Below are 13,610 nucleotides of genomic sequence, written 5' to 3'. Positions count from 1 at the left end.
TCCGCTAGATGTCTTCACAGATAATAGTATTAAATTGATTGTGTCTTTAGCAGATTGTGACTTTAATATGGTGATAATGCTTTTTCCCAATGATCTTTTCCTATAGACACTACTTCCAGTCATGAAAGTTGCTGAAATGTGCAGGATATAACAATATATGGTATATAGAAGAATGCGGGCTCTGTTATCACATACTATACGCCTAAATAACACTGCAGTGCTGCATACTGGGGCGGATTAATGTTTAATCTGCTCAAGTCAGGGACACTCTGCTTGTAAAGACATCAACTTTGACATTCATTCTATTTTACTACTGAGGAGAGTTCAAGGTTTCGATTTCCAGCTATATTCAACATATTTGTTTGCAATGGGGAAAAACACAAGTGTACGAATACACAGCTAATACAATATGCAGGGGTATCTATCTATCTATCTATCTATCTATCTATCTATCTATCTATCTATCTATCTATCTATCTATCTATCTATCCCTCTATCTATTTATCTATCCTTCTATATCTATCTATCTATCTATCTATCTATCTATCTATGTCTGTCTGTCTATCTATCTATCTATCTTTCATTCTATCTTATCTATCTACTTTAATATTTGTCTATCTATCTATTATCTATCTATCTATGTATTATCTATCTATCTATCTATCTATCTATCTGTCAATCCTTCTATCTGTCTATCTATCTATCTATCTACCTATCATCTATCTATCTATCTATCTATCTATCTATCTATCTATCCACCACCCATTTATCCATTATCCATCTATCTATCTTTCTATCCCTCTGTTATCTATCTATCTATCTATCTATCTATCTATCCGTCTGTCTGTCTGTCTGTCTGTCTGTCTGTCTATCTATCTATGTATCATTCTATATTATCTATCTACTTTAATAATTGTCTATCTATCTATTATCTATCTATCTATGTATTATCTATCTATCTGTCTATCTATCTGTCAATCCTTCTATCTTTCTTTCTATCTATCTATCTGTCAATCCATCTACCTATATCTATCTATCTATCTATCTATCTATCTATCTATCTATCTATCTATCTATCTATAGGTAGCAGCACAAGATATCGCTAAAATAGAAGACGACCTTGATCGATAGTCTTCCTACAAATAAATAATGAAGGACCCCATCACTCCTGCATGAATCCAGTTAGTGCAGTTTATTCACCCACATTTAATATGATCAATTCTTTAATTATGATATAATTAATTAATTAACTAGAAAGACATTTTAAAGACCGTTCACATTTCCAGTACACCATAGTTTTTTTTTCTAATCTTGATACGTAGCGAGCTTTCCTTTATTTAATAGTATGGGTTTAGAAAATATATTGGATTTGATCCTGGTGTAAATGGTGACAGCTATAATGACTACATTATTGCGCCTCATATGAATCTGTGAGATGCATTTATCTTGTTCCGACAACTTACCTGTCAGAACAACCAGGGTGAGTTGTCACCAACCTGTCCTATGAGGTAGAGGAAACAATAGCATCTTGAATTAGTTGCATTCAGGATTCCTTTACTAACTAAAAGTGACAAAAAAAAATCTTTATAGCTAATGCAAAGTTTTTCTGTCCAGTGGGGTTTGTGACTATTTTAACCAATGGAGGATCGGATGGAAAGGATGAGTCTCTGTAACCAGATAACCCAGACTGATTGGAATCGATATTTCTATTATTAGTTTTGATTGACGGTCTCTTTAAGGGATTACATATCTAATAAATAAAAAAAGATATTTTGTTAATACAGCTTATTCATTTATTCTGCATCCATCTATCTATCTATCTATCTATCTATCTATCTATCTATCTATCTATCTATCTATCTATCTAATAATAATAATAATAATAACAACAACAACAACAACAAAATAGGATATATAATAGTTATAGGATATTTAATAGTTAATTGTGTATCTATTTACTCTTACATTCTTGTTCTGCATGAAGTGACAGAGACAATGCTGTGCACACTCCACAGATACTATCATTGAGTTAATCTTTACATGCAATTACCAAATATACGGAGCAGAGAGAGGAAGAAGACTTCTATAGTGTTCTAAAATATGATACATTAGATCAGAAGAATGATTAAACAAATGCGCTAAAAAGTACAACATAGTATATCAGAATTACAGAAAAGAAGTCCATAGATGTACACCTATAGCTAAATACATTCACAGTACTACGATATGTTTCTGTGGTCCTGGAACATACATTTGAAGGTCTCCTGAGAAATTCTATGTATACAGCGTAATAATTGTAAGGATTAAATATTACATACAGTTCTATCTATCTATCTATTTTTATCTATCTATATCTATCGATCTATTATTTATCTATCTATCTATCTATCTATCTATCTATCTATCTATCTATCTATCTATCTATATGTCTGTATCTATCTATCTATCTATCTATCTATCTATCTATCTATCTATCTATCTATATGTCTCTATCTATCTATCTATCTATTTATCTCTCTATTTATTATCTATCTATGTCTGTATCTATCTATCTATCTATCTATCTATCTATCTAGCTATCTATCTATCTATCTATCTATCTATCATCTATATCTATCTATCTATCTATCTATCTATCTATCTATCTATCTATCTATCTATATGTCTGTATCTATCTATCTATCTATCTATCTATCTATATGTCTGTATCTATCTATCTATCTATCTATCTATCTATCTATCTATCTATCTATCATCTATATCTATCTATCTATCTATCTATCTATAATTCAAAAAAGAGGAGCACTTCAAAATAAATACAAAATGCGGACTTTATTAATGTGGGAACGTTTCGGTTTGCAGAACCTTTTTTAAAGCCTTGAAAAAGCTTCTGCGATAATACAATACGCTAATGTATTATTACTAATATAGTTATTGAATTGCATCATTTATTATACGTTGACCTCTAGGATACAAAGTTTTATTCATCCTCTGGCAACTATAATCCGAGAAACAGTCAATGCTGTGGTCACGATACAGGTGATTATGCACAGGCCTGTTAATACCTTCCATGGCTCAGCTCTGGAGATGCTCTGCTCCTTATTATATCTCTCTCTAGTTGAGTAGATGAAGACATCTATTTGATGATACATATGTGGATACAGAACTTCACATTTGACCGATTTTTTTTGTCGTTGTGTAGTTTACCTGGCAGCTCATTATTTATTTATTAATTTTTTAATGGAGAACACATACTTCTCGATTGACAACTTTTAAGATGGAAGATTAGATCCCATTATCCTGACAGGTCACTGTAACCCGAGCATCTCTTTGGGAAGATCCAAATTTAGTCATCTATAGTGAAGAAAGCCAAAATATCCAGAATACCCCAATCCTGGGTCACTTTGTTCCGATTCTGCTTTTCAATACTGGCTTGGGTTGTTTAGATCATAATCTTTATTTATTGACAAAAGTCAAATCTCAATTATCAGCTATGAGTGTAATCACTGGTTTCCCTTGTAAGAACCTAAGAGCATAGTAATAATATATTAATATATAAATAGTACACATTAATACATAGATAAATAATAAACAGCACAGGATCAGTACAAAAAACAAAACACTCTTCATGTAATACATGATAATTCAATATTCAACTGTGGAACCTTAGCTGATTTTTGTGTTCCTTAACTTCATCATCAGTAATAATAGGGACACAGTAGTATATATTATTATTATTTTATATTTGTTTTTTTAATCAAGTTTGACAGTCTTGTTCATGAAGTGTAATGAAGCTATGAAATGTGGTAATATCCAACAATAGAATAAATATTATTGAAAATATGGCAGCCAGAACGTTTTTTATTTATTTTTTTTATTTGGTAAAATATATTTTTTTTTTCACACTTCAGATACAAACAACTTTGACATTTTTAACACACAGATACTAGGCTAAACAGACCTCTTATAGTGAAATATTGTTGAGAACCATAAAATAGACTTTAGAAAATGTAACCTTTATTATCAGAATATGTATATATATATATATATATATATATATATATATATATATATTCTGATAAAGGTTGGAAACATTAAGATTTAGCAGTATTGGGTAAATAAAGAAATACTATATATATATATATATATATAGCTAGATATATGTGTCCAGGTGTATCTATATCTATCTATCTATCTATCTGTCTATCTATCTGTCTATCTATCTATCTATCTATCTATCTATCTATCTATCTATATATATATATATATATATATATATATATATATATATATATATATATATATAAAATTTATTTTGTTAACCAATAATGCTAAATCTTAATGTCTACAATACACAGTCAGGTAAGAAACCTTACAATTGATGTTTTATCTATTTATTTTTATTATTTGTGCGTTTTCTTTGTGTATAATTGATCCAAACTAAGAATGTCACTGATTTATAAAAATAACCATGATCAAAACTGATGTGTAAACAGAATTTTGATTATATTTTTAAACAACCCAAGAATGGATGAGATTTTCTGGTTTACATTTATTACATTTATATTTGTGTGAAAAACAAAAACAAACAATCTAAATAACCAATTAACCATAAACATCATCCAAACAGATGTAATTAGTTTCTATGAAAATTAGGCCCTATGCACATTACCTTGTGGATAAAAATCTACTATACAGCGCTAAATAGACATGGAGTGCAGAGTAGATGGTTTTGTCTTCAACTAGCTCAGTATTTGTTTAGTATTTTGTGTTGTCCATTTATTTTGTATTTTAATCTATATTTTTTCATATAAACTCAAGTACAAATAAATATTTTCAAAAATAATTCAGACAGGTGTAAGACCCTGTGCACACGCTGCATTTTTTTTGGTACATTTTTACGCGGTTTTTGAGTGCAGTTTGGTCCCAAAACTGCATGTATTTCCTTCCCCAGCTAAGTCTATGAGATTTCATTTTTGCTGTGCGCACATTACAGCTTTTTTTTTGGCTGTGTCTTTGTGGTGACCACTGCAGCAGGTCAATTCTTTCTGCGTTTTCACCAGCATTTTTGAGCCTTTCCAGTCAATAGATTTGACTTAAAAAATGCACTGAGCAAAAGCACTGTAAAAAACGCAGTAAAATCTGCAAAAATGCATGCGGGGGAGCGTTTTTTTGGGACCAAAACGTGCATCTCTGTGGTTACCACAAAGCAGCAGCGTGCGCACATAGCCTAAATTATACATTATTATGGGATCCCTTGTTTTCAGTTGCCATTGAATTCAATGAACAGCTTCTTACCTTCATACCTCACTTGTATACTGATTTATGTGGATGACATATAAATATTCTGCTCTTAAAATACATGTAATACATAGATATCAACAACCATCATGTGCATGAGGCCTTATCTTACGTAATATGCAGCGTCCCACAAAATGCCACCATGAACAGTGGCAATGCTTTTCTACTTTTGGTGGCAATTTTGTTTACTTAATGCATATAAAATGAGCTAAAAAAAATCATGTTTGGAATTGGATTTAATTAGAAAAATTTGCGTTGCTCGCTTTCTATAGTCGCTGTGTTGGTCTGATTGAGAATCTGTTCTTCAGCTCTCTATGATGTCTGACCAGGAGTCTGTACCTTATATATTTGTCTTTTCTGAGCTCCTGTCAGCTGATTTGAGTCCACATCAAAGATGAATATGCAGAAAAATAGAGCCTTGAATAGCCCTCCAAAAAGTGAACGAAACCCGGATGCAAAAATACATGTATCTAAATAAAAAAAAAAAATTCCCCTCAAAAGATGACGATGCCTTTATTTTTATTTTATTTGGTGAAAAAAGAACCTTGAGTGAATTATTGTTATCAAAAACACCTTAGAAATGAATGGGAACGATCAAATAATTCTCATGATATTTATTTTTTTTTTTATACAAGACATATGAATAAATATATTAATAAATAAATAAATAATGGAAGCTTTAATAATAATAATAATAATAATAATAATAATAATAATGATAATAATGTTTTTGAAGGACCAAAGTAGACGCCTCTTTTTGACAAAATCACAATGATATAAATATAATATAGTGCATATTTTTGAATCACTAAATATGGATTTCCAGAAAAAAAAAATGTTATAGCAAAATAAATAGTAAAATAATTTTAAACATTTTATTCATTTTTATTTTTTTTAATTGCTGCAAAAAAAGGTTAAAGGTAACATAAAAGAAAGGAAAAAACTAGTAAATGATAACGATATATAAGCATAGGAAAGCATAGAATGACATAAGTTGTCCTTTTTTTTAGCACAATCTTTTATGTATAAATAATCAATTCGCTAATCAATAGATAAAATGTGTGTCTTACATAGGTCATGTGCACACAAGCGTTTTTTGTTTTTTTTTTTTTAACCTGTGTGCGAAAACCGGTCAGTACAAGGACAAATGTGAATCAATGTGTCAGTTCCTACAAATGCTTTCCTACAAGAATTGTTACTGTGCTGAAAGAAATCGCACCAAACATAGACTTTTTTCCATTTTTCAGATGAGACTCAACCATTAAATTTAAAGGGAGTATTAAAAGAAAAAAAAAGGCAAATTAAATTGGGCCTTTTAATATTTTTTTTTTAAATTGTGGATGTTAGAAAAAGGCATTATACGTATTCCATAGAATTTGGAAATATGGACACATAGAACCCCATATGGATGAAAAGTCATCAGTCTTTCTGGGTGCAAAATAGATGATTTTTAATACAGACCATGCACTTACGCACTGGAATATGTGGATGTAAATGCCGCAACAAATCTATTTCTGTAAATAATAATTAAGGGAGGGGGGTACCGGCACTCAATGATGAGACCGGTTTATGTCAGCAGACTTATTTGTAAGACAAGGTGTCATAGGAAAAAAAATACAACAATTCACAATCCGTGAAAGTAATATGTTGATATATATGTTAAAAATATAGGGTCAGCTATAGTACAATCTGTTTGTCCTTCAGAATATTGATACCTGACCTTGACTACGTGCATAAGATGATATGACTGACAATTTTTCCTTTTCTTGCTCAGCTCTATGATTTTTTTGAATTTCCTGCTCTAACTTGTTAGAAAATGAACCAATTAGACTGAATAATCATCGCCGTCATACGCATCAAAGTAATCCGTAATAATAAGCCTACAGCCTACAATAACCGTCAGTCCAGTACACCACTGCACAACCGGCTCTGTCCTCACCTATTGTACCCTCATCCATTCCCTGTAGACCGTGAGCCCTCGGGGACAGGGACCTCTCTCCTCCTGTACCAGTCTGTTTTGCATTGTTAATAATTGCTGTACTAGTTTTTATGTATACCCTTTTTCATTTGTAAAGCGCCATGGAATTAGTGGCCCTATAAAAATAAATAATAATAATAATAATACTTCTTTAGCAATGGTCTGTTAATAATCTAAAAACATAAATAAAAAAAATTAAAGCTGATAGTTTGTGAGCACAAGGCATCAAGCAGTAAAGGTCAAAATCCTAAATTCTCAGAATATTGTGTAATTAGCATGGAGGGGTACTATTAAAATATAACCTTTAATATATTATTAAAAAAACACTACGAGGGTACCTAAACTAACAAAAAAACAACACACACACTGATACACATACACACACACACAAACACACACATATACATACATACACTCACGGGTACACACACACACAGACACACAGATACACATACACGCACACATACACACATATATACACACACATACACACACAATCATACACATACACACACGGATATATATACCCACACACACAAACACACATACACACACATACACATACACACACACACTCATACACATACACACACACGGATATACATACACACACACACAAACACACATGGATACACACACACGCACGAGTGAATATAAAATGTATGTAGGCTTTCCTGCCTTCACATATTACGACTGTCAGGGTGTCTGTATAGTGTGTAGACAGTCAAATAGGCACCAATGTAATAATGATTCACATTTGTCAAATTGAATAGCATGAACCCATTAAGATGAACAATGGCAGGAATGACGATTGGTATAGATCTCACCCAGTTCCAGCTGGAGCGATTCAAGGTTCCATAGATTTCATAGGCACCAAAGGAGATAGATGGACAGTATAAGCTCTAGGAAACCCAGTCATGCCCCAAAGGGCATAAAACAAACAGGGGTATCCCTTCCCAATGTGTATCAACATCAGTTGTGAGATTTCATCAGGGTAATTAATGTACAGGGGGGGAAGGGGGAGAGCAAAATAAGCCCAAAAGCATAAACTCCAAATCTACAGTACAGGAGGTTATAAAAGCGGAATAAGTACAAGGATAGTCGTGCAGTGAGAGAATCAATCCTGTTAGCGGGTATCGTGCTGCACCATCTGTAGTTTTTTTTTTTCATATATGGGAGGTGATAGTGATAGTTTCCGAGTAAGAAAACATAATGGTAAATATGGCATGTATTGCACCTAAATATGTTTCTCCTCCCCCTTTTTTGCCTCCATGTTGTTATTATTATTTTTAAGCAATATTTCAGAAGTGAATAATGACATTAATGACATTATTTATGTCTTTATAATCTAAAGTTATTTAAATCCACTTCTATTTGGATTGAAGTTATACGTCTTTAACAATTTAATTTTGGACATGTAGTGTCTATTATTTTTTTGCCTCTTTTTGTTCTATATTTTATGTTATTAATATCAATATAAGTATACGAGGCCTTGCTCATTGAAGTTAACATTTATATATATATTACTTACCATTTATGTTACGTGAAAGTACATTCTGGGGCGAATCCATGCGATAAATTAAATTTTAAATTAACCTCCAAAACTATAGTAAAGTAATAGTTTATTATGATGATAAGTATATCACGTAAGTATTAGCTTTTTATAATGACTTTGTGTTCGTATTTATACTATTTATAAAATGTTACTTTTGATCTCACTCTCTTTTTTTTTTAAGCAGTAATGAACTGGTCAATGTCTGAAGGTGAGTACAATGGTAGACTATGTCAGTGCATAGTATATCTGTGTAAAGTATTTTAGTTAATTATTATTAGCATGCCGTACTATCACGTAGAAGGCCCTTTAATATATTCATTTTGATGTCAACCTTGAGGTCGATAATTAAAAATCATAGAGGGTAATTCTGTTTAATGACTGTAATTATTTTTATCCGAGGGTACTCCAATGCAATAAAAATGGGTTTGGTTGCACCGATACAACTACGTACCCAAGACATGTATTTATGCCATGACGAAGGAAATCATTCTAGCTTTTGAAATATTTGTATGTCTGAAAGCCAAAAGGATGCGATCATAATATGAATTGATCTAATACCATGTCCTATGCTGTAAATCACAAATTAAGCACGGAAACTTTTTATTTGCTCTCCAAAAAAGGCACAGTCCGGTATAAATTTTGTATAAAAAGTGTTGCATAGGCATAGTTACTAGGGATGATCGAATATCACAAATATTCAGCAATATTCGGCTTTGCGAATATTATCGACGAATAGGTCGCCGCTATGCGAATATTCGCTGCTCAATGTAAGTGCTATTCGACAACTATTCGGGTTTCCCATAAGCTTACATTGCGCATTGAATATTCGCAAATAGTCAAATAGCGGCGACCTATTCATCGAATATGGGCGTAGCCGAATATTTGAGGTATTCGATCATTCCTAATAGTTACATGTGAATAAAAAAAGGGAAAAGGCATGATTACATTTGTTGTACTAATAAAACAATATTAAACAAAGGAAAACATATTACTGAGATCTCAGAATTAATATAAAGTTAATACTCTCAGCAATACAAGAAGCTTCCATTCTGACCCTTGGTCAATCCAAACTGGTCTCTGCTCCATGATGCCATCCAAAGTAGCTGGAAATGCCGCATAGCAAATCATTGGCTTGGACAGGTCACTGACAACAGCTGAGAGAACAATTATGGTCTGTTGAGGCCTAACCAGGTAGTAAGGACTATTATAGACTGGTAAGCATGATGAGTTGTGGAGGACCAGTGTTGAGTATGACGTCTTTCATATCTTTTTAAGCTAGGCTAATGCCTTTAATAATATTCTCTTATAATATTTTCATTTTGCCAAACAATGCAATCATGTAGCATAACAATAAAATGATAGTACAATTGCAACAGTTATATCACCCTATAGTGTACAATGAGACGAAAAGTCCAAATAATACAACAAAAAAATTATCACATAATACCACTTCAGAGTTCCCAAATATTATGTGATTTAACCCTCCTCATATCCTACTTAATACTTGCACGTAGTTCTTGCAGAATTCTGTAAGGCAAATAATAACACCATGTATTTATACTTTAAACTGGGTTATTTTAGTCTTAGATTTAATCTAGTGTATTAAATAGCTTAAATGTTACGTTTCCTAAGGTCCAGACTGATATCCCTAATGGCCAGTAGTATTAATTAAGTTAATGATGACAAAATATTAAATAAGAGTAATGATGGGGTTAACTATTAAAGTGTACTTAGAGTGAGACTGTGAAAACATAATGTCCAAGTGATCTCACCAGAGCAACCGATGGTAACCAGGCCGTAACCAACAGCCTCTTTATTAACCCAGAACATCAAAAGATTTTTCATGTTGTATATGTTGCTATAAACTGGTCCAAAAATTATCCCTTATGATTTGTAATTAGTCAAACCATTCAGTGTACAACACTAACTAAAACTGAAAGTATCGTTGTCAGGGATATCATTCTGCTGTGACTGAGATGAGAAATGTCCCATATATATCATAATGCTTTCCGCTTCCTCCTCAATAGTAGTTTGAAGGCAAATTATACCAATTGTAAAACCTTTGTTTGGTATTATAACCATTCGGACGGCTGGTTCCAGTGGTGGTGGTAGCGCTTCTGCAGCCAGTGGATGTCATGCGCTGTTTGGATCTGCATAACTCGGCTGGGCATCAGCTGAGTTGTTTCACTGCTTCCAGACATGCAGTAGTTAATCCTTTTTGGATCAGTGTGCTACTTTTCTGAGAGCCAGTTTGCTGATTACCTTCCACAGAAGGTCTCCTCCTATTTAAGGCTTGGGAATGTAATAGGAAACCGCCAAAGATAGCTTCTACTTGAAGCTGTGATATACCGGCGTCCGTGGTGATCCTCCATTTGGTGACCATTGATTTGTTGTCTGTGATGTATTAAAGTTCCCTGGTGTGACTTTCTCCCTCCCCTTTGGTTTATCCCCACCAGTGTCTTTTTGTCTCCCCTCTGTGGATATTTGTGGTGTGCGTGAGTTTCAGTTTTACCCCAGTGTCTTTGTCTTATGGAAGGTGTATTACTTCATTTCCTGCCCACTCTGGGGTTAAGGGTGCAGGAATATTAGGTCAAGGGCCGCCAGGAGACAGGGCCAGGTCGGGGGCTCAGACATCCCTACCTTCAAGGGTACCTCCGGGTTGAGGGTGAGTGCAGGGGGCCCAGTCTTAGGGCCAGCATAGGTCCCCCTGTGTCCCCTAGTCACCTGTGATAGTGGCTCCTACATTCTAAGCTGTGGTATTTTGTTTTTGTTTTTATTTTAAACTTCTTTTTATTATGTCTCAAAATTTGTACCATACAATATTTATGTCAACAATAAAAATGATGAGTTTTTAGACATTCATTTACCAATAAATCATCAAAACAAACCCCAATAACCACCTTACCCCCCTCCCTCTCTGCGTGCGTCCTCTAACTTATGGTGTCATTATGTTTTTTTTTGTTCTTTGACACTGCACTGTCCATTTCCATTGCCATTTTTTTTATCACCATACATTTGGTACATTAAAATTACATTTGACAATATTTTCAACCCCAATTGTTCAACTCTTGACAAAAAGGACTAATAAGAAATGCTAGGGAGATAAGCACCAGTAGAAAAAGCAAATTGTTGAAGCAGACCATAGTATAGGTGGAACATATGGTTGTCAAATCAAACTAGTAAAACACATGAATAAAAAAAAACATTTAATTCGAAAAAATCTTTAAAAAAAATAAAATTTAAATTGTACAATGCTTAAATGCCAGTACCTTCAACATGGTGCTGTATTGATGTGACTTGCATTGATGTAACATTTTGACTAATGAAATAGGTATGCCCCCCAAATTGTTTGCTAGATGCATACTGTATGACGTAGACAAACGCAGCTAAATATTAGGATTTAGGGATTTTTTTCCTGTACTTTTAAAAAAACAGTTATGTTTCTCATTCTCAAAAACAATTGCACAAAAAAACCCAAAAATCTTTTTTTAGATTTATTTATATAAAAAAAAATTGTGCTGCCTTAATGCTGGTTAGTGCATTAAGAATTTTTTTTAAAAAAAGCAACATAGGTGTGAATTATAACATATGGGCAGGGAAGACTGCCATATTTTCAGTCCAAGTGTGATCCGACAAAACATCGGATCATGCTTGAACCAATGTTAGTCTATGGGGCCAATCATATGTCAGATTTTTTCAGACAGATACTGTCCGAGAAAAGAATTTCTGTTTGTCTGATTCTAATCTGATATTCAGATCAACCTTGCCCTTACAAGTCAATGAGTGTGTGGAAATCATCGGACATTTGAGTGCAGTCTGAATTCTGCGGATTCACAGAATGGAGAAGATGGAGAACTCTTCTTCTCCATCTTCTCCTCACAGTGTACTCTGATTCTCTCAAGCAAGAGAATTTAATCCACTATGCTGTCACTGATCAAATGCTAATCAGAGTTTGATCAGAGTATCATTTGCATAATTGGCATAATTCTCTTGGTTGAGAGACTCTATGACCATCTGCCTGTGCCCTATCACTGATCAATCACACTGAGACTGGCACTGCTGCTGCTGGCTCTCCCCCTATCTTTCCACCCCTATCAATTAAATGACTATATTATTTCTGAGTACTACAATCATCTTCTTCACTGCTGTAGTTGAACAACTTATTTCTCTCTAGAGTAATTCTTCAATAAATGAAGGCTGTGTCCTCCTATCTATATTTTTGAGCTGAGATCTCTGATGTGCTCTCGCTATGCTAAAATGACCCTAAAATGGCTACTGCTTTCCCAGAGGACGCGCATGCAGCTGAAATGCATTGCAGCACGGAGGCCAGTCGAGTTCCTGCACTGCAATGTGCTGGCCACCGATTAAGGATATCAATATTCACTACTCCCCATGCCCATAATTCTGCCCACCTATTTGCACTGAAGTCAATGCTAAGAGGTGGGCTGGATTATTGCCTTGGGGAGCAGTAACTATTCATGTTCTTTAATAGTTTAACACATGACCGGCCATCAACCGACTTCCTGCAGCAGCTGGGTGGTCACATATGCCGCTATTAAAGAATACGGATATTCACTTCTCCTCAAGACCATATTCCCGGGTGTGTGAAGCAGCAAATATGCTGGCAGCTGAGGGTGCTGTAAGTGGGCACGGATGACAGTGACGTTATGCACTGTGCTGCTTACAAGCTGAGGTCAGTTGCTGCCATGACAGCATTGGAGGAGGAAATCGGAGGAGTGGAGGGACAGTGAGTATAATTGTTTTTTTTATTGTGTG

Source organism: Anomaloglossus baeobatrachus, chromosome 6, assembly GCF_048569485.1.
Source record: "Anomaloglossus baeobatrachus isolate aAnoBae1 chromosome 6, aAnoBae1.hap1, whole genome shotgun sequence".
Lineage (NCBI taxonomy): Eukaryota > Metazoa > Chordata > Amphibia > Anura > Aromobatidae > Anomaloglossus > Anomaloglossus baeobatrachus.
The sequence above is the reverse complement of the archived record's forward strand: the minus strand, read 5'-3'. Positions refer to the sequence as shown.